Source organism: Pseudophryne corroboree, chromosome 2, assembly GCF_028390025.1.
Source record: "Pseudophryne corroboree isolate aPseCor3 chromosome 2, aPseCor3.hap2, whole genome shotgun sequence".
Taxonomy (NCBI): Eukaryota; Metazoa; Chordata; class Amphibia; order Anura; family Myobatrachidae; genus Pseudophryne; species Pseudophryne corroboree.
Window position 1 is genome coordinate 49,450,344 of NC_086445.1, and position 25,544 is coordinate 49,475,887.

Consider the following 25,544-nt stretch of genomic DNA (forward strand, 5'->3'; position numbering starts at 1 on the left):
CTGTGTCGGCAGTCGCTCGTCCATCCATAATTGTATACCACTAACCCGTGGTTTTTTTTTTTTCTTTCTTCTTTATACATACTACTATAGTAGCTTACTGTAGCAGTCTGCGGTGCTGCTGAGCTGACAGTGTCCAGCAGGTCCGTCATCAGTCATTACATAATAAATATATATACCTGTCCGGCTGCAGTACTAGTGATATTATATATATATATATATATTGATTTCATCTCATTATCATCCAGTCTATATTAGCAGCAGACACAGTATGGTAGTCCACGGCTGTAGCTACCTCTGTGTCGGCAGTCGCTCGTCCATCCATAATTGTATACCACCTACCCGTGGTTTTTTTTTTTTTTCTTCTTTATACATACTACTATAGTAGCTTACTGTAGCAGTCTGCGGTGCTGCTGAGCTGACAGTGTCCAGCAGGTCCGTCATCAGTCATTACATAATAAATATGTCTACCTGTCCGGCTGCAGTACTAGTGTGATATTATATATATATATATATTGATTTCATCTCATTATCATCCAGTCTATATTAGCAGCAGACACAGTACGGTAGTCCACGGCTGTAGCTACCTCTGTGTCGGCAGTCGCTCGTCCATCCATAATTGTATACCACCTACCCGTGGTTTTTTTTTTTCTTTCTTCTTTATACATACTACTATAGTAGCTTACTGTAGCAGTCTGCGGTGCTGCTGAGCTGACAGTGTCCAGCAGGTCCGTCATCAGTCATTACATAATAAATATATCTACCTGTCCGGCTGCAGTACTAGTGTGATATTATATATATATATATATATATTGATTTCATCTCATTATCATCCTGTCTATATTAGCAGCAGACACAGTACGGTAGTCCACGGCTGTAGCTACCTCTGTGTCGGCAGTCGCTCGTCCATCCATAATTGTATACCACCTACCCGTGGTTTTTTTTTTCTTTCTTCTTTATACATACTACTATAGTAGCTTACTGTAGCAGTCTGCGGTGCTGCTGAGCTGACAGTGTCCAGCAGGTCCGTCATCAGTCATTACATAATAAATATATCTACCTGTCCGGCTGCAGTACTAGTGTGATATTATATATATATATATTGATTTCATCTCATTATCATCCAGTCTATATTAGCAGCAGACACAATACGGTAGTCCACGGCTGTAGCTACCTCTGTGTCGGCAGTTGCTCGTCCATCCATAATTGTATACCACCTACCCGTGGTTTTTTTTTTCCTTTCTTCTTTATACATACTACTATAGTAGCTTACTGTAGCAGTCTGCGGTGCTGCTGAGCTGACAGTGTCCAGCAGGTCCGTCATCAGTCATTACATAATAAATATATCTACCTGTCCGGCTGCAGTACTAGTGTGATATTATATATATATATATTGATTTCATCTCATTATCATCCAGTCTATATTAGCAGCAGACACAGTACGGTAGTCCACGGCTGTAGCTACCTCTGTGTCGGCAGTCGCTCGTCCATCCATAATTGTATACCACCTACCCGTGGTTTTTTTTTTTTCTTTCTTCTTTATACATACTACTATAGTAGCTTACTGTAGCAGTCTGCGGTGCTGCTGAGCTGACAGTGTCCAGCAGGTCCGTCATCAGTCATTACATAATAAATATATATACCTGTCCGGCTGCAGTACTAGTGATATTATATATATATATATTGATTTCATCTCATTATCATCCAGTCTATATTAGCAGCAGACACAGTACGGTAGTCCACGGCTGTAGCTACCTCTGTGTCGGCAGTCGCTCGTCCATCCATAAGTATACTAGTATCCATCCATCTCCATTGTTTACCTGAGGTGCCTTTTAGTTGTGCCTATTAAAATATGGAGAACAAAAATGTTGAGGTTCCAAAATTAGGGAAAGATCAAGATCCACTTCCACCTCGTGCTGAAGCTGCTGCCACTAGTCATGGCCGAGACGATGAAATGCCAGCAACGTCGTCTGCCAAGGCCGATGCCCAATGTCATAGTACAGAGCATGTAAAATCCAAAACACCAAATATCAGTAAAAAAAGGACTCCAAAATCTAAAATAAAATTGTCGGAGGAGAAGCGTAAACTTGCCAATATGCCATTTACCACACGGAGTGGCAAGGAACGGCTGAGGCCCTGGCCTATGTTCATGGCTAGTGGTTCAGCTTCACATGAGGATGGAAGCACTCAGCCTCTCACTAGAAAAATGAAAAGACTCAAGCTGGCAAAAGCACCGCAAAGAACTGTGCGTTCTTCGAAATCCCAAATCCACAAGGAGAGTCCAATTGTGTCGGTTGCGATGCCTGACCTTCCCAACACTGGACGTGAAGAGCATGCGCCTTCCACCATTTGCACGCCCCCTGCAAGTGCTGGAAGGAGCACCCGCAGTCCAGTTCCTGATAGTCAGATTGAAGATGTCAGTGTTGAAGTACACCAGGATGAGGAGGATATGGGTGTTGCTGGCGCTGGGGAGGAAATTGACAAGGAGGATTCTGATGGTGAGGTGGTTTGTTTAAGTCAGGCACCCGGGGAGACACCTGTTGTCCGTGGGAGGAATATGGCCGTTGACATGCCTGGTGAAAATACCAAAAAAATCAGCTCTTCGGTGTGGAAGTATTTCAACAGAAATGCGGACAACATTTGTCAAGCCGTGTGTTGCCTTTGTCAAGCTGTAATAAGTAGGGGTAAGGACGTTAACCACCTCGGAACATCCTCCCTTATACGTCACCTGCAGCGCATTCATAATAAGTCAGTGACAAGTTCAAAACTTTGGGCGACATCGGAAGCAGTCCACTGACCAGTAAATCCCTGCCTCTTGTAACCAAGCGCACGCAAACCACCCCACCAACTCCCTCAGTGTCAATTTCCTCCTTCCCCAGGAATGCCAATAGTCCTGCAGGCCATGTCACTGGCAATTCAGACGATTCCTCTCCTGCCTGGGATTCCTCCGATGCATCCTTGCGTGTAACGCCTACTGCTGCTGGCGCTGCTGTTGTTGCTGCTGGGAGTCGATGGTCATCCCAGAGGGGAAATCGTAAGACCACTTGTACTACTTCCACCAAGCAATTGACTGTCCAACAGTCCTTTGCGAGGAAGATGAAATATCACAGCAGTCATCCTGCTGCAAAGCGGATAACTGAGGCCTTGGCATCCTGGGTGGTGAGAAACGTGGTTCCGGTATCCATCATTACTGCAGAGCCAACTAGAGACTTGTTGGAGGTACTGTGTCCCCGGTACCAAATACCATCTAGGTTCCATTTCTCTAGGCAGGCGATACCGAAAATGTACACAGACCTCAGAAAAAGAGTCACCAGTGTCCTAAAAAATGCAGCTGTACCCAATGTCCACTTAACCACGGACATGTGGACAAGTGGAGCAGGGCAGGGTCAGGACTATATGACTGTGACAGCCCACTGGGTAGATGTATGGACTCCTGCCGCAAGAACAGCAGCGGCGGCACCAGTAGCAGCATCTCGCAAACGCCAACTCTTTCCTAGGCAGGCTACGCTTTGTATCACCGGTTTCCAGAATACGCACACAGCTGAAAACCTCTTACGGCAACTGAGGAAGATCATCGCGGAATGGCTTACCCCAATTGGACTCTCCTGTGGATTTGTGGCATCGGACAACGCCAGCAATATTGTGTGTGCATTAAATCTGTGCAAATTCCAGCACGTCCCATGTTTTGCACATACCTTGAATTTGGTGGTGCAGAATTTTTTAAAAAACGACAGGGGCGTGCAAGAGATGCTGTCGGTGGCCAGAAGAATTGCGGGACACTTTCGGCGTACAGGCACCACGTACAGAAGACTGGAGCAACACCAAAAACGCCTGAACCTGCCCTGCCATCATCTGAAGCAAGAAGTGGTAACGAGGTGGAATTCAACCCTATATATGCTTCAGAGGTTGGAGGAGCAGCAAAAGGCCATTCAAGCCTATACAATTCAGCACGATATAGGAGGTGGAATGCACCTGTCTCAAGCGCAGTGGAGAATGATTTCAACGTTGTGCAAGGTTCTGCTGCCCTTTGAACTTGCCACACGTGAAGTCAGTTCAGACACTGCCAGCCTGAGTCAGGTCATTCCCCTCATCAGGCTTTTGCAGAAGAAGCTGGAGACATTGAAGGAGGAGCTAACACGGAGCGATTCCGCTAGGCATGTGGGACTTGTGGATGGAGCCCTTAATTCGCTTAACAAGGATTCACGGGTGGTCAATCTGTTGAAATCAGAGCACTACATTTTGGCCACCGTGCTCGATCCTAGATTTAAAACCTACCTTGGATCTCTCTTTCCGGCAGACACAAGTCTGCTGGGGTTCAAAGACCTGCTGGTGAGAAAATTGTCAAGTCAAGCGGAACGCGACCTGTCAACATCTCCTCCTTCACATTCTCCCGCAACTGGGGGTGCGAGGAAAAGGCTCAGAATTCCGAGCCCACCCGCTGGCGGTGATGCAGGGCAGTCTGGAGCGACTGCTGATGCTGACATCTGGTCCGGACTGAAGGACCTGTCAACGATTACGGACATGTCGTCTACTGTCACTGCATAGGATTCTCTCCCCATTGAAAGAATGGTGGAGGATTATATGAGTGACCGCATCCAAGTAGGCACGTCACACAGTCCGTACTTATACTGGCAGGAAAAAGAGGCAATTTGGAGGCCCTTGCACAAACTGGCTTTATTCTACCTAAGTTGCCCTCCCACAAGTGTGTACTCCGAAAGAGTGTTTAGTGCCGCCGCTCACCTTGTCAGCAATCGGCGTACGAGGTTACTTCCAGAAAATGTGGAGAAGATGATGTTCATTAAAATGAATTATAATCAATTCCTCCGTGGAGACATTGACCAGCAGCAATTGCCTCCACAAAGTACACAGGGAGCTGAGATGGTGGATTCCAGTGGGGACGAATTGATAATCTGTGAGGAGGGGGATGTACACGGTGATATATCGGAGGATGATGATGAGGTGGACATCTTGCCTCTGTAGAGCCAGTTTGTGCAAGGAGCGATTAATTGCTTCTTTTTTGGTGGGGGTCCAAACCAACCCGTCATTTCAGTCACAGTCGTGTGGCAGACCCTGTCACTGAAATGATGGGTTGGTTAAAGTGTGCATGTCCTGTTTATACAACATAAGGGTGGGTGGGAGGGCCCAAGGACAATTCCATCTTGCACCTCTTTTTTCTTTAATTTTTCTTTGCGTCATGTGCTGTTTGGGGAGTGTTTTTTGGAAGGGCCATCCTGCGTGACACTGCAGTGACACTCCTAGATGGGCCAGGTGTTTGTGTCGGCCACTAGGGTCGCTTATCTTACTCACACAGCTACCTCATTGCGCCTCTTTTTTTCTTTGCGTCATGTGCTGTTTGGGGAGTGTTTTTTGGAAGGGCCATCCTGCGTGACACTGCAGTGCCACTCCTAGATGGGCCCGGTGTTTGTGTCGGCCACTAGGGTCGCTTATCTTACTCACACAGCTACCTCATTGCGCCTCTTTTTTTCTTTGCGTCATGTGCTGTTTGGGGAGTGTTTTTTGGAAGGGCCATCCTGCGTGACACTGCAGTGCCACTCCTAGATGGGCCCGGTGTTTGTGTCGGCCACTAGGGTCGCTTAGCTTAGTCATCCAGCGACCTCGGTGCAAATTTTAGGACTAAAAATAATATTGTGAGGTGTGAGGTATTCAGAATAGACTGAAAATGAGTGGAAATTATGGTTTTTGAGGTTAATAATACTTTGGGATCAAAATGACCCCCAAATTCTATGATTTAAGCTGTTTTTTAGTGTTTTTTGAAAAAAACTCCCGAATCCAAAACACACCCGAATCCGACAAAAAAAATTCGGTGAGGTTTTGCCAAAACGCGGTCGAACCCAAAACACGGCCGCGGAACCGAACCCAAAACCAAAACACAAAACCCGAAAAATTTCAAGTGCACATCTCTACTATATATTTCTATTATACTGGAGGTATCACTATATATTTATATTATACTGAAGGCAGTACTATATATTTCTATTATACTGGAGGTATCACTATATATTTCTGTTATACTGAAGGTATCACTATATATTTCTATTATACTGGAGGTATCACTATATATTTATATTATACTGGAGGTATCACTATATATTTCTATTATACTGGAGGTATCACTATATATTTATATTATACTGAAGGCATTACTATATATTTCTATTATACTGGAGGTATCACTATATATTTCTATTATACTGGAGGCATTACTATATATTTCTGTTATACTGGAGGCAGTACTATATATTTCTATTATACTGGAGGCATTACTATATATTTCTATTATACTGGAGGCATTACTATATATTTATATTATACTGGAGCTATCACTATATATTTATATTATACTGGAGGTATCACTATATATTTATATTATACTGAAGGCATTACTATATATTTATATTATACTGGAGGTATCACTATATATTTATATTATACTATAGGTACAGGTTGAGTATCCATTATCCAAAATGCTTGGGACCAGAGGTATTTTGGATATCGGATTTTTCCGTATTTTGGAATAATTGCATACTATAATGAGATATCATGGTGATGGGACCTAAATCTAAGCAAAGAATGTATTTATGTTACATATACACCTTATACACACAGCCTGAAGGCAATTTTAGCCAATGTTTTTTTATAACTTTGTGCATTAAACAAAGTGTATCTGCATTCACACAATTCATTTATGTTTCATATACACCCTATACACACAGCCTGAAGGTCATTTAATACAATATTTTTAATAACTTTGTCTATTAAACAAAGTTTGTGTACATTGAGCCATCAAAAAACAAAGGTTTCACTATCTCACTCTCAGTCAAAAAAGTCCGTATTTCGGAATATTCCGTATTTCGGAATATTTGGATATGGGATACTCAACCTGTATCACTATATATTTATATTATACTGGAGGTATCACTATATATTTATATTATACTGAAGGCATTACTATATATTTCTATTATACTGGATGTATCACTATATATTTATATTATACTGGAGGCATTACTATATATTTCTATTATACTGGAGGCATTACTATATATTTATATTATACTGGAGGTATCACTATATATTTATATTATACTGGAGGTATCACTATATATTTATATTATACTGAAGGCATTACTATATATTTTTAGCCTTGCCTCCAGATTCCCCACAAAAAAGGGGCTGTGTCGTGTGGCCACACCGCTAGTGTCATGTAGCCACTCCCACTAGCAGCATGTGACCACGCCCCATCACAACACATGGCCATGCCCATATTTCGGCACTCAGTACCACTAAGAAAATATTTCTACTTGCAACACTGACCTGCACACACATAATTTCCAACACTTGCTATTTGACCATCACACAGGGCTGTGCGGTTATCATTAAAGAGCATTCTAGATCACATATATTTCAATATTATATTATATTATTAGGCACACACGGCTTCCCCTTAACGGGCAGAGTAGTGTTAACCAAGACATATTTACGTTCCAACTGTCCCTTCTCTCAGCCCAAAATTTGGGTTGCCCCAGGAAAAGCTCAGTTTGTCCTGCTCTTTCTTACCTGGTGTTGTAGCTGTCACTACTGTATGCTTGTTCCTTAATCAAGCAGCCGCTGCCTGTCTGGGTCCTTTTTGGAGAAATGTGAAAAATATAGCAATGAGTGAACGCTCTAAGCCTCCCTTGTACCCCAAACAGCCCACACATAAAACCAGTAGCACACAGGTTAATAGCTAGGCCACCCTCCCTAAAGCCAGCCCTGACATTAAATTAATAGCATTCACATTTATTAAATACTGTACAGCTATTTAACCTCCACAAAAGCCCAGATATGAAGTCAATAATTTTCATAATACACCTGTTCATAATCTCATTTAATACATAGCCCTCCTACACCCCAAACAGACCCACATTCAACGAATTACACCCCCCTCATACGGAGGGGGGAGTTATCAAATAATCAGTTCCATCATCTCACCTAATATCCAGAATCGTAAGCCACGGCTCTCATCATGTCCCCAATCCCCCGGTGTGTGGAAGTTGCATGCCATATAGCCAGTGGCACCGGGAGGGAGGGGAAGGTGAGTGGGTACAAATGGCCCGGACTGCTGTAGGGGTCCGGGTCCAATACGTCCATTCGTCGTCATCGTCATCCCTTCAGTGATCTCTTTGGGAAGATGGCGCGGCGCACTGTGCCAGTCTTTGCTTACTAGTGGCCAGCGTCATCTTCCCAAATATCACTGGGAAGATGGCGCTGACCAGAGAGGAGGGACCCACTTCCTGATAAAGTAAGGTAAGAAGCGGGTGCCCTCCCCCACACCCATCGCCCCTGCCCCACCCCCCGTGTTAAAATTACCCTCTCTCTACGGAGCAAGTGGCCCCGCAATTTATTATGTCAATATTTTAATAGTAAAGGGCGTCATCACACCACCTTTTTGAAGCAATGCCACCCCCTTTAATGGAACCCGGCGTGGCTCTCTACGGCCCGCCATATAGCTCACAGTGCATGGTACGTGTAGTATGCCAATTTTTTTTCTATTTCTTTTTAAAATAATGTATGATTTCAGATATTCTTTTTTTTTTTCACTGCAATGTGCGCGTGCCAGTCAGTGGCAAACGCAGGATTTGCATGGGGGGGTTTCCAGAACTGGGCAGAGCCAATCACGGGGGTGGGGACTGAGGTGACCCAGTATATGCTGGGTCCGTAAAACTAGTGTGTCTGTGTGTGTGTGTGTGTGTGTGTGTGTGTGTGTGTGTGTGTGTGTGTGTGTGTGTGTGTATATATATATATATATATATATATATATATATATATATATATATATATCTACACATATATATGCTTGTGCCATTATGCCACAGTTTACACTGCACCACTGGCTGTTGGAGTTATGCAGGTCGTTGATTAAGTGGATGCATTAAAATCATTTATACTAAAGTCCTGGAGTGCCATGTCCTGTCTTGGACATTTGTTTGTTCTGACTCTTCTACATATATGTATATATATATATATATATAAACATATATCTACACACACATAAATATATATATATATACATACACACACACATACATATACACGGGTGGTCTTCAGTATGCCGGCGGTCGGGCTCCCGGCGACCAGCATACCGGCTCCGGGAGCCTGACCGCCGGCATACCGACACTTATTCTCCCTCGTGGGGGTCCACGACCCCCCTGGAGGGAGAATAGAATAGTGTGGCGCGCGTAGCAAGGGGCTCATTTGCGCTCGCCACACTATTGGTAAGCCGGCGGCCGGCCTCCCGGCGCCGGTATGCTGGTCGCCGGGAGTCCGGCCGCCGGGAGATCGTAGTGAACCCATATACACGGGTGGTAGTCATGTGACCGCCGGTCGGCTGACCGACAGTCACATGACCTCCTCCGTGAGCCCGACGGCTCACTATCCCGATGGTCGGCATGCCGACCAACAGGGACTATTTCCACTCGTGGGTGTCCACGACACCCATAGAGTGGGAATAGAACCCGTGGCGACCGCAGGTTGCCACCGAGCCCGCAGCGTGGCGAGCGCAGCAAGCCCGCAAGGGGCTTGCTGCACTCGCCGCTCCCCGCCGGGATCCCGGCGTCGGTATGCTGCCGGGATCCCGGCGTCGGTAAGGTGACCGGCGGTCAGGAGACCGCCGGTCACCCGTACTACACCCATATACACATATACATAGCATATTAAACATGCATACATATATATATATATATATATATATATATATACACACACACATACAGTACACATATATATATACACACATGTATATATATATATCTCATATGTGTGTGTGTGTGTGTGTGTGTGTGTGTGTGTGTGTGTGTGTGTGTGTGTGTGTGTGTGTTTATATGTATGTATGTATGTATGTATAACATGTGTATATATGTAGGCACATGGATATATATGTACTATAATTAAAATAAAGTAAACTTGTATTGCACTTGCAAGTGCCACCAGGAAGACAGCAGGCTGCAGAGGACGCTAGACAGTCATTAATAATACTCATGCAGCTAAAAAAAAAAAAAAAAAAAATATTTTATTTTTTAGTGGAGGGGGGTTTCTGGGTACTCGGAACCCCCCCTGGGTGCGCCACTGCCAGTCGTATCTTATCTGCAGTTTCCTCTCCCTGCCTCTATCTTGTAATCTTTTATGCTGCAAAGCGGTTGATGGTTTCCCCTCGAAATGAACATCTTAACATACTAACATGTTATTACAGTATGTTATAATAGAACACTCAAACCAGAGGGAGGCCAAAAAAGCAATAGCCCCCTCCGCCAATACATGGGGGTGGGGGATGGGGACCGCACAATCCCTAACACAGGTGGTCATTCCGAGTTGATCGCTAGCTGCATTCGTTCGCTGTGCAGTGATTAGGCAAAAAAACGGCACTTCTGCGCATGCGGTGCAATGCGCACGCGCGTCGTACTATTGCAGCGAGCGATGTAGTTTCACACAAGGTCTAGCGAAGCATTTCAGTCGCACTGCTGACCGCAGAGTGATTGACAGGAAGTGGGCGTTTCTGGGTGTCAACTGACCGTTTTCAGGGAGTGTTCAGAAAAACGCAGGCGTGCCAGGAAAACCGCAGGCATGGCTGAGCGAACGCAGGGCGTGTTTGTGACGTCAAAACAGGAACTGAATAGTCTGAAGTGATCGCAAGCGCTGAGTAGGTCTGGAGCTACTCTGAAACTGCGCAAAAAAAGTTTGCCGCCGCTCTGCGATCCTTTCGTTCGCACTTCTGCTAAGCTAATATACACTCCCAGAAGGCTGCGGCATAGCGTTTGCAAGGCTGCAAAAAACAGCTAGCGAGCGATCAACTCAGAATGACCCCCATAGCCCATGTTGTGGAGTATCCTTTCCCCCTCCCTTGGCACACACTGGCCCGTCCATCAGACAATTACCCAGCTTTCTGTCCTATGCCGGTACAACAAATGAAACAACTCTGATTATATATAAACATAGAAAGGAAATAGAAAGTGAAAACTCAGGGACAGCGCTATGGAACTATAATTACCAGGGCATGCTGGGATGTGTACTTCCACGGCTTCAGCAGGGCCGCAGTGACAGGCTGCCTAATGCTGCCTTAGGGTGTAGTAGGGCATGCCAGCGGCCGGGCTCCCAGCGACCAGCATACCAGCGCCGGAATCCCGAACGCCGGCATGCCGACAGCTGGGTGAGCGCAAATGAGCCCCTTGCGGGCTTGCTGCACTCACCACGCTGCGGGCACGGTGGCGTGCTACGCGCGCCACACTATCTATTCTCCCTCCAGGGGGGTCGTGGACCCCCAAGAGGGAGAAAAAATGTCGGTATGCTGGCGGTCGAGATTCTGGCGCCGGTATGCTGGTCGTCGAGAGGCCGGCCGCCGGCAAACAGAAGACCATACGCTGCCTTAGAAAAGGTTACAATAGGGCAAATGATATCCGGTCTTTAGGTCGACAACACTTAGGTCAACATGGTTATTAGGTCGACGTGGTCACTAGGTCGACATTGCAAAGGTCAACACATGAAAAGGTCAACATAAGTTTATCGCTTTTTATTTTTCTTTAATTTTTTTAATCTTTTTCATACTTTACGATCCACGTTGACACCGATTGAGAATAGTAACCTTGCCCGAAGCATGGTGAGTGAAGCGAGGATTCGAGGGGACATGATGCACTAATTGGGGATCCCGGTCACTTTAAGTAGAAAAAGACAACAAAAAAATAAAATCATGTTGACCTTTTTTCCATGTCGACCGTTTCCATGTCGACCTAATGAATGTGACGATCTATTTCAGGTCCCGACCTAGTCACTTTCGACCAATAGTGGTCGACGTGATGACTGTCGTCCTAGTTGCTGTCGACCCAACGATCCACACCCGGGAAAATACCAGCCGGCACATTAAGGTTGTAATAACCCTTTAATTAGTATCTAGCACCGTTCAGGATTTATTTTGCATGTTATGTAGACTGTTGCGGAGTCCCATCTGAAACGTTCCTGTAGGTATGCGACAACAGAATACTTTCTTTGAGCTGTACAGCAAAGTTAACTTTTCCAAGAGCAAACCTGAGCCCCAGCGGCCATTAAAGTTACCCTACTCTTATAAAGTTTTTATTGTGTAGCCTACGCAGTATGAATTATATTGTAATGTCCTCATTATTCAAAGTGAAGCCGATGTTCTTACGGCAATATTTATGACTGGAGGAATTCTCATTAATTTCCCACAAGACAGACATTAGCGTGGCAGCCGGGGATGGCTGTCCCCTCTCCTTGCCAACCCTGACTCCATTTTGTGTGAGATCATCCGGGTGATGACCTGCCCATTTGCCAAAGTGAATTTATTGGAGAGCTTTGTAATTGCTGATCTATACTTTGATGTATCGCCCTCCTAAATACTTTAGAGTAACACAAAGAGACTGCGGCCACAGAGCGCTTCCTGCTTGTATTTGTCACTAGAATAAGGAATTTGTCTCCTATTATCTGCTGAAGATTAATGAGCGTGGGGAAAAGTCTCCACTGACCCCACTCCTGTTATATATCACCGAGGGGAGAGCATCAATCTTGTGGGGATATTCCCACAGGCACCTGGCATCAAGTATTTGCTTATATATTTTTAGTCCTATTGATTAAATGTGTAATACAACCATCCTCATTTGCCAAGGTAACCGAAGATGTGTCCTGTGCGTAACCAAGAGCGCTCCCAGATCTGCTGTACGGAGAGATTTATTGTCCAGCATTAATGGGCAGATCCAGCTGGAATGTAAATTGTACCCAACCTACCCACATACCCACCCGCAAGCAGAGCTGTAGACATAGGCGATCATGTATTGCTGTGGAAGCTAATTATAATACCCCTCCCCAACACACTCACACACACACACACACACACACCTGCAAGCAGAGCTGTAGACATAGGTGATCATGTATTGCTGGGGAAGCTAATTATAATACCCCTCCCTAATACAAACACACACACACACACACACACACACACACACACACCTGCAAGCAAAGCTGCAGACATAGGCGATCATATATTGCTGGGGATGTTAATTATAATCCCTAAACCTCCCCCCCCCCCCCCCCCCTTCCCCAACACACACATACACACACACACACACACCGCAAGCAGAGCTGTAGACATAGGAGCTCATCTATTGCTGGGGAAGCTAATTATAATCCCCCCCCCCCCCCGCCAACACACACACGCGCGCTCGCGCACACACACACACACACACACACACACACACACCTGCAGGCAGAGCTGTAGACATAGGCGATCATATATTGCTGGGGAAGCTAATTATAATCTTCCCCCTTCCCCAACACACACACACCTGCAAGCAGAGCTGTAGACGAGGGCATATATATTGTTGGGGATGCTCTCATTATAATCCCCACACACACACACACACACACACACACACACACACACACACACACACACACACACACCATTGGCATACTAAGTGGCAGTACAAATATTGGGGTTGCTCAAGTACCGAAAAATGGGAGTGGTACAAAATGTTAGCATTCAGAATGTCAGCACAAGAATGTCGACATGGTCTGAATCTCGACATACAGATCTTCAACATGGTCATTATGCAGATATTTGATATGTCGACATTCACATGCATTTTTAGCATCTTTCAAGCTTAACCCTACTCCTAACTACAGCCTAACCCTAATTGTAGCCTAGCCCTAACTACAGCCTAACAGCCTAACCCTAACTACAGCCTAACCCTAATTGTAGCCTAACCCTAACTAATGCCTAACCCTAATTGTAGCCTAACCCTAACTGCAGCCTAACCCTAACTACAGCCTAACCCTAATTGTAGCCTAGTCCTAACTACAGCCTAACCCTAATTGTAGCCTAACCCTAACTACAGCCTAACCCTGATTGTAGCCTTATCCTAACTACAGCCTAACCCAAACCACAGCCTAACCCTAATTGTAGCCTAACCCTAACTACAGCCTAACCCTAACTACAGCCTAACCCTAATTGTAGCCTAACCCTAACTACAGCCTAACCCTAATTGTAGCCTAATCCTAACTACAGCCTAACCCTAATTGCAGCCTAACCCTAATTGTAGCCTAACCCTAACTACAGCCTAACCCTAATTGTAGCCTAATCCTAACCCAAACCACAGCCTAATCCTAATTGTAGCCTAACCCTAACTACAGCCTAATCCTAATTTTAGCCTAACCCTAACTACAGCCTAACCCAAAACACAGCCTAACCCTAATTGTAGCCTAACCCTAACTACAGCCTAACCCTAATTGTAGCCTAACCCTAACTACAGCCTAACCCTAATTGTAGCCTAATCCTAATTACAGCCTAACCAAAACCACAGCCTAACCCTAATTGTAGCCTAACTACAACCTAACCCAAACCACAGCCTAACCCTAATTGTAGCCTAACTACAACCTAACCCAAACCGCAGCCTGACCCTAATTGTAGCCTAACTACAGCCTAACCCAAACTACAGCCTAACCCTAAATATAGCCTGACTACAACCTAACCCAAACCACAGCCTAACCTTAATTGTAGCCTAACTACAACCTAACCCAAACCGCAGCCTGACCCTAATTGTAGCCTAATACTAACTGCAGCCTAATCCTAACTGCAGCCTAATCTTAACCACATCCTAATCTTAGCCATAATAGCAGCCGAATCCTAACCTCAGCCTAACCCTAAACACATCCTAATCTAAACCCTAATAGCAGCCGAATCCTAACCTCATCCTAACCCTAACCCTAATAGCAGCCTAATCCTAACCTAACCGCAGCCTAACCAAAACCACAGCCTAATCCTAACTGCAGCCTAACCCTGACCACATCCTTACTCTAACTGCAGCATTACCCTAACCATAGCCTTACCCTTACTGCAGCCTAACCCTTACCCATCCACAGTCTACACCTAACTGCAGCCTAACCCTGACTACAGCCGTACTCTAACCGCAGCCTTGCACTAACCATAGCATTACCGCAACTGCAGCCTGACCTTAACCACAGCCTAACCCTAACCACAGTCTAACTGTATCCTAACTGCAGCCTATATCCTAACCGCATCCAGCGGCGAAATTTTTCATACGTCCTAGAGGATGCTGGGGATGCTTCAAGAACCATGGGGTATAGACGGGATCCGCAGGAGACATGGGCACTTTAAGACTTTAAAAGGGGTGTGAATTGGCTCCTCCCTCTATGCCCCTCCTCCAGACTCCAGTTAGATTCTGTGCCCAGTGAGACTGGATGCACACTGACGAGCTCTCCAGAGTTTCTCAGAAAAAAAGACTTTGTTAGGTTTATTATTTTCAGGGAGACCTGCTGGCAACAGGCTCCCTGCATCGTGGGACTGAGGGGAGAGAAGCAGACCTACTTCTCTGAGTTCAAAGGCTCTGCTTCTTAGGCTACTGGACACCATTAGCTCCAGAGGGTCCGATCACTTGGTGCGCCTAGCTGCTCGTTCCCGGAGCCGCGCCGTCACCCCCCTTGCAGAGCCAGAAGATAGAAGCCGGGTGAATATTAAGAAGATCAGAAGACTTCAGTGACGGCAGAAGACGGCTTTTGAGGTACCACTCAGCGGCCGCGCTGCACGCCATGCTCCCACATTCAGACGGCACTGCAGGGTGCAGGGCACAGGGGGAGTGCCCTGGGCAGCATTAATCCTCAATATTGTCCACTGGCAAAAGTGTATAAAGTGCCTAGGCACTGATAACAGACCCCCGCCAGTATAACAAATATGAAAATAAGCGGGACTGAAGCGCGCCATTAAGGGGGCGTGGCTTAGCCCTCACAGCTCTGACCAGCGCCATTTTCTCTTCACAGAAGCTGCAGAGACACTGAGCCTGGCCTCCCACACTACTGTACAAGTAACAGGGTGCAAAAGGGGGGGGGGGGCCCACAAGAGATTTTGTGCTAATTATTGTAATGTGAAAGCGCTAACAGGTCTGGGCAGAATTTTACTCGCTTCAGAACCGGGTCAGGCACTGGGTTGTGAGCTGGCAGAACTCCCTCTGTGTTTCTCTAACAGGCTTTGTTGTGGGTCTGTCTCCAATAGCCCCAGTGAGCTTGAGGGTGTCGGTACGTGTGTGTCGACATGTCTGAGGCTGAGTGCTCTTCTCAGGAGGAGGCTGGAGTGGGAAAAGACTGGGGGAGTGACCGTGTCGGCACCGCCGACGGCTGATTGGGTGAATATGAATATGTTGAGTGTTTTGAATGCTAATGTGGCTCGGCTGACGAAGAGATTAGACAAATCTGAGTCTAAAAGCCAGACATGGAGGAAATCCATGGAAGATGCTTTGTCACTAACTCAGACTCTCTTGGGGTCACAGAAACGTGCATTTGCCCAATTACCAGATACAGATACCGACACGGACTCTGATTCCAGTGTCGACTATAGTGATGCCAGATTAAATCCTAAACTGGCTAAGAGCATTCAGTACATGACTGTGGCGATAAAAGAAGTGTTGCATATAACAGAGGACCCTGCTGTTCCTGATACTATGGTCTGTATGTATAAAGGAAAGAAACCTGAGGTAACTTTTCCTCCCTCTCATGAACTGAACGCTCTATTTGAAAAGGCTTGGGAAAATCCTGACAAGAAGGCACAGGTTCCCAAAAGAATCCCAGTGGCATATCCCTTTCCTTTTGGAAACAGGGAAAAGTGGGAGTCAACCCCCACGGTGGATAAAGCTCTATCGCGTCTATCCAAGAAGGTGGCGCTTCCTTCTCCCGACACTGCAGCCCTAAAAGATCCTGCAGATCGCAAACAGGAAAATACACTAAAATCCATTTATGTCACTACGGGTTCGCTGCTCAGGCCTGCCGTTGCTTCGGCATGGGTGAGTAGCGCTATTGAAAAGTGGGCAGATAACTTGTCATCTGATATGGATACCCTAGACAGGGATAGCGTGCTTTTGACTCTGGGTCATATCAGGGACGCTGCAGCATATTTAAAAGAAGCTGTAAGGGATATTGGCCTTTTGGGATCATGGCAATCTCAGCTAGAAGAGCATTGTGGATTCATCAAATGGAATGCTGATGCTGACTCTAAGGCGATGGAGTCTTTACCATTTAATGGTAGTGTCTTGTTTGGCTACGGCCTCACTGACCTGGTATCTACGGCTACCGCGGGTAAGTCGTCATTTTTACCTTATGTTCCTGCACAACAGAAGAAAACGCCACACTATCAGATGCAGTCCTTTCGGCCTCAATAAATTAAAAAAAGGACGAGGGTCCTCCTTTCTTGCTGCGAAAGGAAGAGGATGGGGAAAGAGGTCACAGGCTGTAGCAAGTTCCCAAGAGCAGAAGTCCTCTCCGGCTTCTACCAAATCCACCGCATGATGCTGGGGCTCCTCTGCGGGAGTCCGCACCGGTGGGGGCACGTCTCAAACTCTTCAGTCAGGTCTGGGTGCATTCGGACCTGGATCCTTGGATTTTAGAAATAGTAACCCAAAGGTACAAATTAGAGTTTCAAGACGTGCCCCCTCACCGATTTTTCAAATCGGCCTTGCCAGCTTCTCATCCAGAAAGGGAAGTAGTATGCGCAGCGATACTAAAGCTGTGTAAAAACCAAGTCATTGTCACGGTACCCCCGTCACAACGGGGGGAGGGCTTTTATTCAAGTCTGTTCGTGGTCCCGAAGCCGGATAGCTCAGTCAGACCGATTCTGAACCTAAAATCTCTCAGTTTCTTTCTGAAAAAGTTCAAGTTCAAAATGGAATCTCTCTGAGCAGTGATCTCCAGTCTGGAGGGAAGGCATTTTATGGTGTCGGTCGACATAAAGGATGCTTACTTACACGTTCCCATATATCCTCCGCATCAGACATACCTGAGGTTTGCGGTTCAGGATTGTCATTACCAATTTCAGACGTTGCCGTTTGGTCTGTCCACGGCACCAAGGATTTTCACCAAGGTTATGGCGGAAATGATGGTTCTCCTGGGCAAGCAGGGGATTACAGTTATCCCGTACTTGGACGATCTCCTCATAAAGGCGAGGTCCAAGGAGCAATTGTTGAAGAATGTTGCGCTCTGTCGGTTCTGCAACAACATGGTTGGCTCCTAAACTTGCCAAAATCACAGTTGGTTCCGACGACACGGCTGTCGTTCCTGGGTATGATTGTGGATACAGAATTACAGAGAGTTTTTCTTTTAGTGGAAAAGGCTCTCGAAATACAGAACATGGTAAAACAGATTCTGAAACCGGCAAAGGTGTCGGTTCTTCAATGCACTTGGTTGCTGGGGAAGATGGTGGCAGCCTACGAGGCCATTCCGTATGGCAGGTTCCATGCCAGGGTGTTTCAGTGGGACCTGTTGGACAAGTGGTCCGGGTCTCACCTGGACATGCACCGGAAAATATTCCTATCTTCCAGGACCAGGATCTCCCTTCTGTGGTGGCTGCACAGTTCTCACCTTCTGGAGGGACGCAGGTTCGGGATTCAGGATTGGATCCTGGTGACCACAGATGCAAGTCTCCGAGGCTGGGGAGCAGTCACACAGGGGAGAAACTTTCAGGGAAAATGGTCAATCCAGGAAGCTTCAAGAAAACCAGGGGAGTTTTTGGGATGTTTGAAATGTGCGCAGGGCAGCTTTAACAAAGTGTAAATTGTCTAATGGGATGCCACCACACCCCACAGAAAACAGAAATTCAATACAAAAAGAAGACAATTTTTTCTCAGTATAAGCGCCCAATGTGAATATTGTAATGAAAATGAAATATACGTCCCTTGCGGGTATTCAAGATGGAAGTCCTCAGTAGTTCAGCAGAAGTTCTCAGTTGATATAATTGGTGTCCAGTTATTGTTACATGAAAAAGAACAAAACATACAATGTATACTATTGTTTTTTAGTGGTATTCAAAGAAAGTCCTTTTTCCCAACAACAGAGCAGGAAAGCAGTGATATAGATGGGGGGTCTGTATGAAGTGCGTACCCCAACTCACACTAGGAAGAACGGATGTGTGCACATAAAGGTTTCTTTTAAAGCTCTTCACCCTTTCCGTGTATCCTCCACCAGAAAGTATGCATAGATGAGCGTACCTAAACTCACATTAAAGTGAAGATACGACAAGTGTGTAAAGGTATCTATTATATATACTTCTATGTCAAAATAAAGGTGCGTACCACACTCACAGAATGAAATGTGGAGATGTTCCTATCAAGGTATCTTTTGGATCCACAGCTATTTCGGGCCTCAAGATGTCTTGAGGAAGGCTCCCGCTGAGCCGAAACGCATCGACAACTTTGGGCACTGTGCAACTCTTAAAAACCAGCCTTCAAGGTATTCTTATCATTTGATTCACCTTTTACAGAATATTAGCTTTTTTAGAAAAAAAAAATTTTTGTGTCTGCAAATTTCAGCTTTGACATTTTTATTCTCCCCCTGTGGAGTGGTTTTACTTGTATGTACTCTTCTCCCAGTTATGGGATTTTGTATCTATTAAAAAAAAAAATTTAAATGGATTGATTGGCACCATTTTTTTTTTTTTTTTTATTTACAACTGCCTAATTACTCACTGGCATCTTGAGGCCCGAAATAGCTGTGAAGGGTGAAGAGCTTTAAAAGAAACCTTTATGTGCACACATCCGTTCTTCCTAGTGTGAGTTGGGGTACGCACTTCATACAGACCCCCCATCTATATCACTGCTTTCCTGCTCTGTTGTTGGGAAAAAGGACTTTCTTTGAATACCACTAAAAAACAATAGTATACATTGTATGTTTTGTTCTTTTTCATGTAACAATAACTGGACACCAATTATATCAACTGAGAACTTCTGCTGAACTACTGAGGACTTCCATCTTGAATACCCGCAAGGGACGTATATTTCATTTTCATTACAATATTCACATTGGGCGCTTATACTGAGAAAAAATTGTCTTCTTTTTGTATTGAATCCAGGAAGCTTGTCTGCACATAAACATTCTGGAATTAAGGGCCATTTACAACTGCATTCTGCAAGCGGAACATCTTCTTCGCGGTCTGCCCGTCTTGATTTAATCAGACAACATAACAACAGTGGCGTACATGAACCGCCAGGGCGGAACAAAGAGCAGAGTGGCGATGGCCGAGGCCACAAAAGTTCTTCGCTGGGCGGAAAGACATGCAAGCGCTCTGTCAGCAGTCTTCATTCCAGGAGTGGACAACTGGGAATCAGACTTCCTCAGCAGACACGATCTCCATCCCGGAGAGTGGGGTCTTCATCAAGAGGTCTTTATAGAAGTGAAAAGTCGTTGGGGAATACCTCAAATAGACATGATGGCGTCCCGCCTCAACAAGAAACTTCAGAGATATTGTTCCAGGTCGAGGGACCCTCAAGCAATAGTGGTGGACGCCCTAGTGACACCGTGGGTGTTTCCGTCGGTCTATGCGTTTCCTCCACTTCCACTCATTCCAAAGGTGATAAAGATTATAAGAAGAACAAGGGTTCAGGCGATACTCATTGTTCCAGACTGGCCAAGGAGGGCCTGGTATCCAGATCTTCAGGAGTTGCTCATAGAAGATCCCTGGCCACTTCCTCTTCAGGAGGACCTGTTACAACAAGGTCCGTGCGTGTATCAGGACTTACCGCGGCTGCGTTTGACGGCATTGCGGTTGAACGCCAAATCCTAGCCAGAAAGGGTATTTCCTGTGAAGTTATTCCCACTCTTCTTCAGGCTAGAAAGGAAGTAACGGCGAAGCATTACCACCGTATTTGTGGAAAATATGTGTCTTGGTGTGAATCCAAGAAGGCTCCTACAGAAGAATTTCAGCTGGGGCGTTTGCTCCATTTTTTGCAAGCAGGTGTGGATGCGGGCTTGAAGTTAGGCTCTATTAAAGTGCAAATTTCGGCCTTATCAATTTTCTTTCAGAAAGAATTGGCCCCCCTTCCAGAGGTTCAGACCTTCGTGAAAGGTGTGCTGCACATCCAACCTCCGTTTGTGCCCCCAGTGGCACCGTGGGATCTTAATGTGGTATTGCAGATCCTGCAATCTCCTTGGTTTGAACCTTTACGTAAGTGTGGAGATGTGCCCTGTATCACAGGGCACATCGTTGCAGTGGCGGAGTGCAGGGGATCTGCGTCCCCTGCAAGGTGCGGCGGTAGCCGGCGCTGGGGCGGTGTGTCTCTCCCCAGCGCGGGTCAAGATACAGAAGCGGATAGTGCCGCGGCAGCGGCGCTTTGAACTTGGCGCCAATCTGGCCGCCAATGAAAGGCGCCGCCCGCGGCCTTTCAAACCCAGCGCCGCACGCGAGACAATCGCGGCTCGTGGGGTGCCGGCCAATCACAGACGTGCACGGTGAGCCAATCGGCGCTCGCTGCGTCATAGGCCCCGCCCCCGACGTCTGACGTCAGACGCCGGGAAGGAGCCGAAGAGGAGAGCCGCGCACAGGAGCGCAGAAGAAGAGGACGCCGCCCGGACCGTGGAGAGGAAGGAGGCCGCGTGGAAGAGCGGCGAAGAGCCGGACGGAGGAAGAAGACGTCGGACTCGGGGAGGAGAGCTCCGGTGGCCGCTGAAGAGGCCGGAAGACGTCGGCTACCCAGAGAAGGATGTCCAGCGGCGGCTGGACTCGGAAGGACGGTGGAGGCGGCGCCGCTGGCCAGGACGGGTCAGCGGCAGAAGAGGGCGCCGGAGACCCGCGGAGCAGGTGAGGCCTCAGTGAGGCTACTTCCGCCCCCCTCCCCTTTCCTCCCTAGACCATCAGGGACGGGCATTAGGCCCGGGGGCACAATTCAGGCACTGGGCCTGTGGCGCAGATAGGAGTTTGGGTCACCATTTGGTTTGGTGGTTTGGGCGTTAGGCGGGCATTAGGCCCGAGGGGCATATCAGGCAATAGGCCTGTGGGGCATTAGAGGGCATTAGGCCCTAGCTCATGTTGGCAAATTAGATTAATATAAGGTGACCCTGGGTACTAGGCCCAGGTCACCCAACGAGTGACAAGTTAGGCGGGCGCCTCGGGCCCGTGCGCAAATAGGGGGCACTAGGCCCAGGCAATAAGAGGTTCCCCCGAAGGTGAATACGGGTGGCACTGGGCACGAGGTCCAGTCCACCCCGAGGTGTTTAGGTAGGCAGGCTCGCTCGGCCTGAGCCCCTGGAAAGACAGTGTACGGGAGGTGGGTGAGCTGTACGGCGCCCACTCCCCAGAGAGAAGGTATATAAGTGATCAAAGGGACAGCACCGTGGTAGTTGCTTGCACTGCGATTGTGATTGGATATGTGTGTTACCGTGCAGGGCAAAGTGTAAGTTTGTTAAGTTTGTGTCTAGTTTTGTTGCACCACACCCACAGAGCTAGTTTGAGGGCTCTGCCGTTGTAGTTAGTATAGTGGTGTTACACTAGGTTAGAGTTAGGCCCTGCACGGCTGTTTGCTTGTTTGCCTCCTTACAGGGACCTGTAAGAGGAGAAGACGTTCGCAGTGCGGAACTGACGGTGAGTAGCATCTGTGTACGTTTGTCCCTTTGTCTGTCCCCGAGCGCCGGAATAGGGGTTGCTCACGGACGTGAGAACCCCTTCATCACACTACGCGCGAGAGTGTGAGTGTGTGAAATCTGGGTGGCTGAGGCTTTGTGCCAGTGATGACCGTACACCCAACCGGTGAAGGTCGCCGCCACCCCTGGGGTATCCCCTTTTCCAGTGGAAGAAGGGTTGATACCCCCCTTAAGGTAGTCTATTTTCTCCTCAGCTCGTTTGCCCGTCAGCTCCGAGAGGGGATTGCCGTGTCCGGATCCGACTGAAGATTTCCAGGTCCGTTGAAGGTTCCGGTACCTGAAGGTGAGAGAGTGCGGCGCCTGGTAAGTGGTGAACCTACACCTGCACGGCAGCAGACACTACACACACCACCACCCTCTTACATTTTGGCGTAGTCGGCAGGATCGGGGATACAGGATCACGGACACGACGTGGAACGTCCCCAAGAAGACCTTCCTGCGGACGGCTCCGGAACAGACCCATCCCCGGACGTGTGCGGACCAGAGCGATTGGGTGACGGTGTCTGGGGCAGACCTCCTGAAGATGGTGCAGCGGTCGGTCCAGCGTGGAAAGGAAGAGCGCCGGGAGAAGGGGCGCAAGAAGGCCGCTGTGACGCCCTGCAAGAAATATCGGCAAATGGGGCACTTTGCCGACGAATGTACTTGGCGAGAGACATCCCCAAATAAGGTGGTCCAAGAAGCGGACCAAAGACGTCAGAAGGGCCAAGTGAAGATAGAGTCCTGGTGTTTGCTCTGCAGAAACTACGGGCATGAGCATAACAGTTGTCCCTGGGATGAAGAGAGGAGCCAAGACGAGGTTGATTTCCAGTGTGAAAGCTGTGGAGATCCCCGACATAGACTCCCGGAGTGTCCATGGACTGAAGACAGGACAGACTACAAGGCCACAGTGAAGCAGCTGACGGAGTCTCATCAGCTACTTCGGAACCGGGTGGCTGTAGAGCCCTTGTGTGGGCTCTGCAAGGCTAGGGGACATGAGCTTCCCGATTGTCCATGAAATGAAGACCGGATGATTGCGGATGGTCGTGCCCAGCTCTGTCCCAAGAAAGCGACCCCAGTAAGGAAGAATCCTTTCCAGCATAAGGCGGAGGTGGACGACTGGGAGGTGAAGAGACCACACTGCGAGGAAAAGCGTGAAGACCCAGTGACGGGGACGTCCAGAATCTCCCCGCGTTGGAACTGTCCACGACCAGGACGTGTGGAACAGGTGTGTACTGGGTACCAAGAGATGCCAGCGGAAGCGCAGGAATACACTGAGGAAGTAGAGATGCCAGCGGAAGCGAAGAAGTACGCTGAGGAAGTAGCGATGCCAGCGGAAGAGAAGTACGCTGAGGAAGTAGAAATGCCAACGGAAGAGAAGTACGCTGAGGAATTAGAGATGCCAGCGGAAGGGACTAAGTACGCTGAGGAGGAAAATAATCCCCTAGTCCAGGTATCGGTGGAGGAGTACTCGGACAACGGTGAGATGTCCGCCGACGAATCCCTCCAAGAACAGATGGAGGATGACTCTGGCATCGGGAGTGCCGACGAGTGTGACTGGCAGGATCGGGTGGAGTCGTGCTCCCAGTTGATGGCCCTCCGTGAAGAGGAGGAGATAGTCCTGGAGCAAGAATAGCTGCCGGAAGTGCCGAGTTGGACGGATGTACGGGGAGAGGATCGTGATGCCGTGGGAGGACCCGTTACAGAGGAGATATGGGACCTTTGGAGATGCCCCACTAGGAAATGCGACAGATGGTGGTTGTTACCCGGGAGGAAACGGATGCCCCAGAGGATTCCGCTGTTGGGTGGTGGTCGGTACCACACCCTGAAGACAGGGACGATGCCCCAGATGATATGGGAGGCCAAGAGTTGGCGACTGTTGTCCCCGTGGAGGAAGATTCCCCTTGGTGGCCCACGTCGAGTGACCGTGAGGAGATGCCACTCCCCCAGAGGATCCGCCGATGGAGGTCAGGAGGAACGAAGAAGAGGAATCCGGAACCGGTGGAAGAAGGATGTGGGGTCACAGTCTGTCCGGGCTGGGCCCTCGAATACAACCTCGCCGGAGAGACCTTGGAATTCCCTGACCCGCGGACGATGGACATCGTGGAGACCTTTGTAGGGACTACAAAGGATAAGGGGGGGGGGGAATGTGGAGATGTGCCCTGTATCACAGGGCACATCGTTGCAGTGGCGGAGTGCAGGGGATCTGCGTCCCCTGCAAGGTGCGGCAGTGGCCGGCGCTGGGGCGGTGTGTCTGTCCCCGGCACCTGTCAAGATACAGAAGCGGGTAGCGCCGCGGCAGCGGCGCTTTGAACTTGGTGCCAATCTGGCCGCCAATGAAAGGTGCCGCCCACGGCCTTTCAAACCCGGCGCCGCAAGCGAGCCAACTGCGGCTCGCGGGGCGTTGGCCAATCACAGATGGGCGCGGCGAGCCAATCGGCGCTCGCCGCGTCATAGGCCCCGCCCCCGGAAAGCCGCTCGCAGGAGCGCAGAAGAAGAGGACGCCGCCCGGACCACAGAGAGGAAGGAGGCCGCGTGGAAGAGCGGCAAAGAGCCGGACGGAGGAAGAAGACTCGGGGAGGAGAGCTCCGGTGGCCGCTGAAGAGGCCGGAAGACGTCGGCCACCCAGAGAAGGATGTCAGCGGCGGCTGGACTCGGAAGGACGGCGGAGGCGGCGCCACTGGCCAGAACGGGTCAGCGGCAGAAGAGGGCGCCAGAGACCCCCGAAGCAGGTGAGGCCTCAGTGAGGCTACTTCCACCTCCCTCCCCTTTCCTCCCTAGACCATCAGGGACGAGCATTAGGCCCGGGGGCACAATTCAGGCACTAGGCCTGTGGCGCAGATAGGAGTTTGGGTCACCATTTCATTTGGTGGTTTGGGCGTTAGGCCCAAGCCACCTTAACCGCGCAGTAGGCGGGCATTAGGCCCGAGGGGCATATCAGGCAATAGGCCTGTGGGGCATTAGAGAGCATTAGGCCCTAGCTCATGTTGGCAAATTAGGTGAATATAAGGTGACCCTGGGTACTAGGCCCAGGTCACCTAACGAATGACAAGTTAGGTGGGCGCTAGGTCCGTGGGTAATGTCGGGCCTCGGGCCCG

General features: G+C 48.2%; 1 long non-coding RNA gene across 1 annotated transcript in view; it reads right to left on the minus strand.

The window, feature by feature from the left end:
- Positions 1 to 25,544, minus strand: part of LOC135050488 (uncharacterized) — a 323,425-nt gene that overhangs the window by 92,371 nt on the left and 205,510 nt on the right. Inside the window, exon 2 of the long non-coding RNA XR_010241622.1 lies at positions 7,576 to 7,641. This is a non-coding gene — a long non-coding RNA (uncharacterized LOC135050488). The remainder of the gene's footprint in view (positions 1 to 7,575; positions 7,642 to 25,544) is intronic.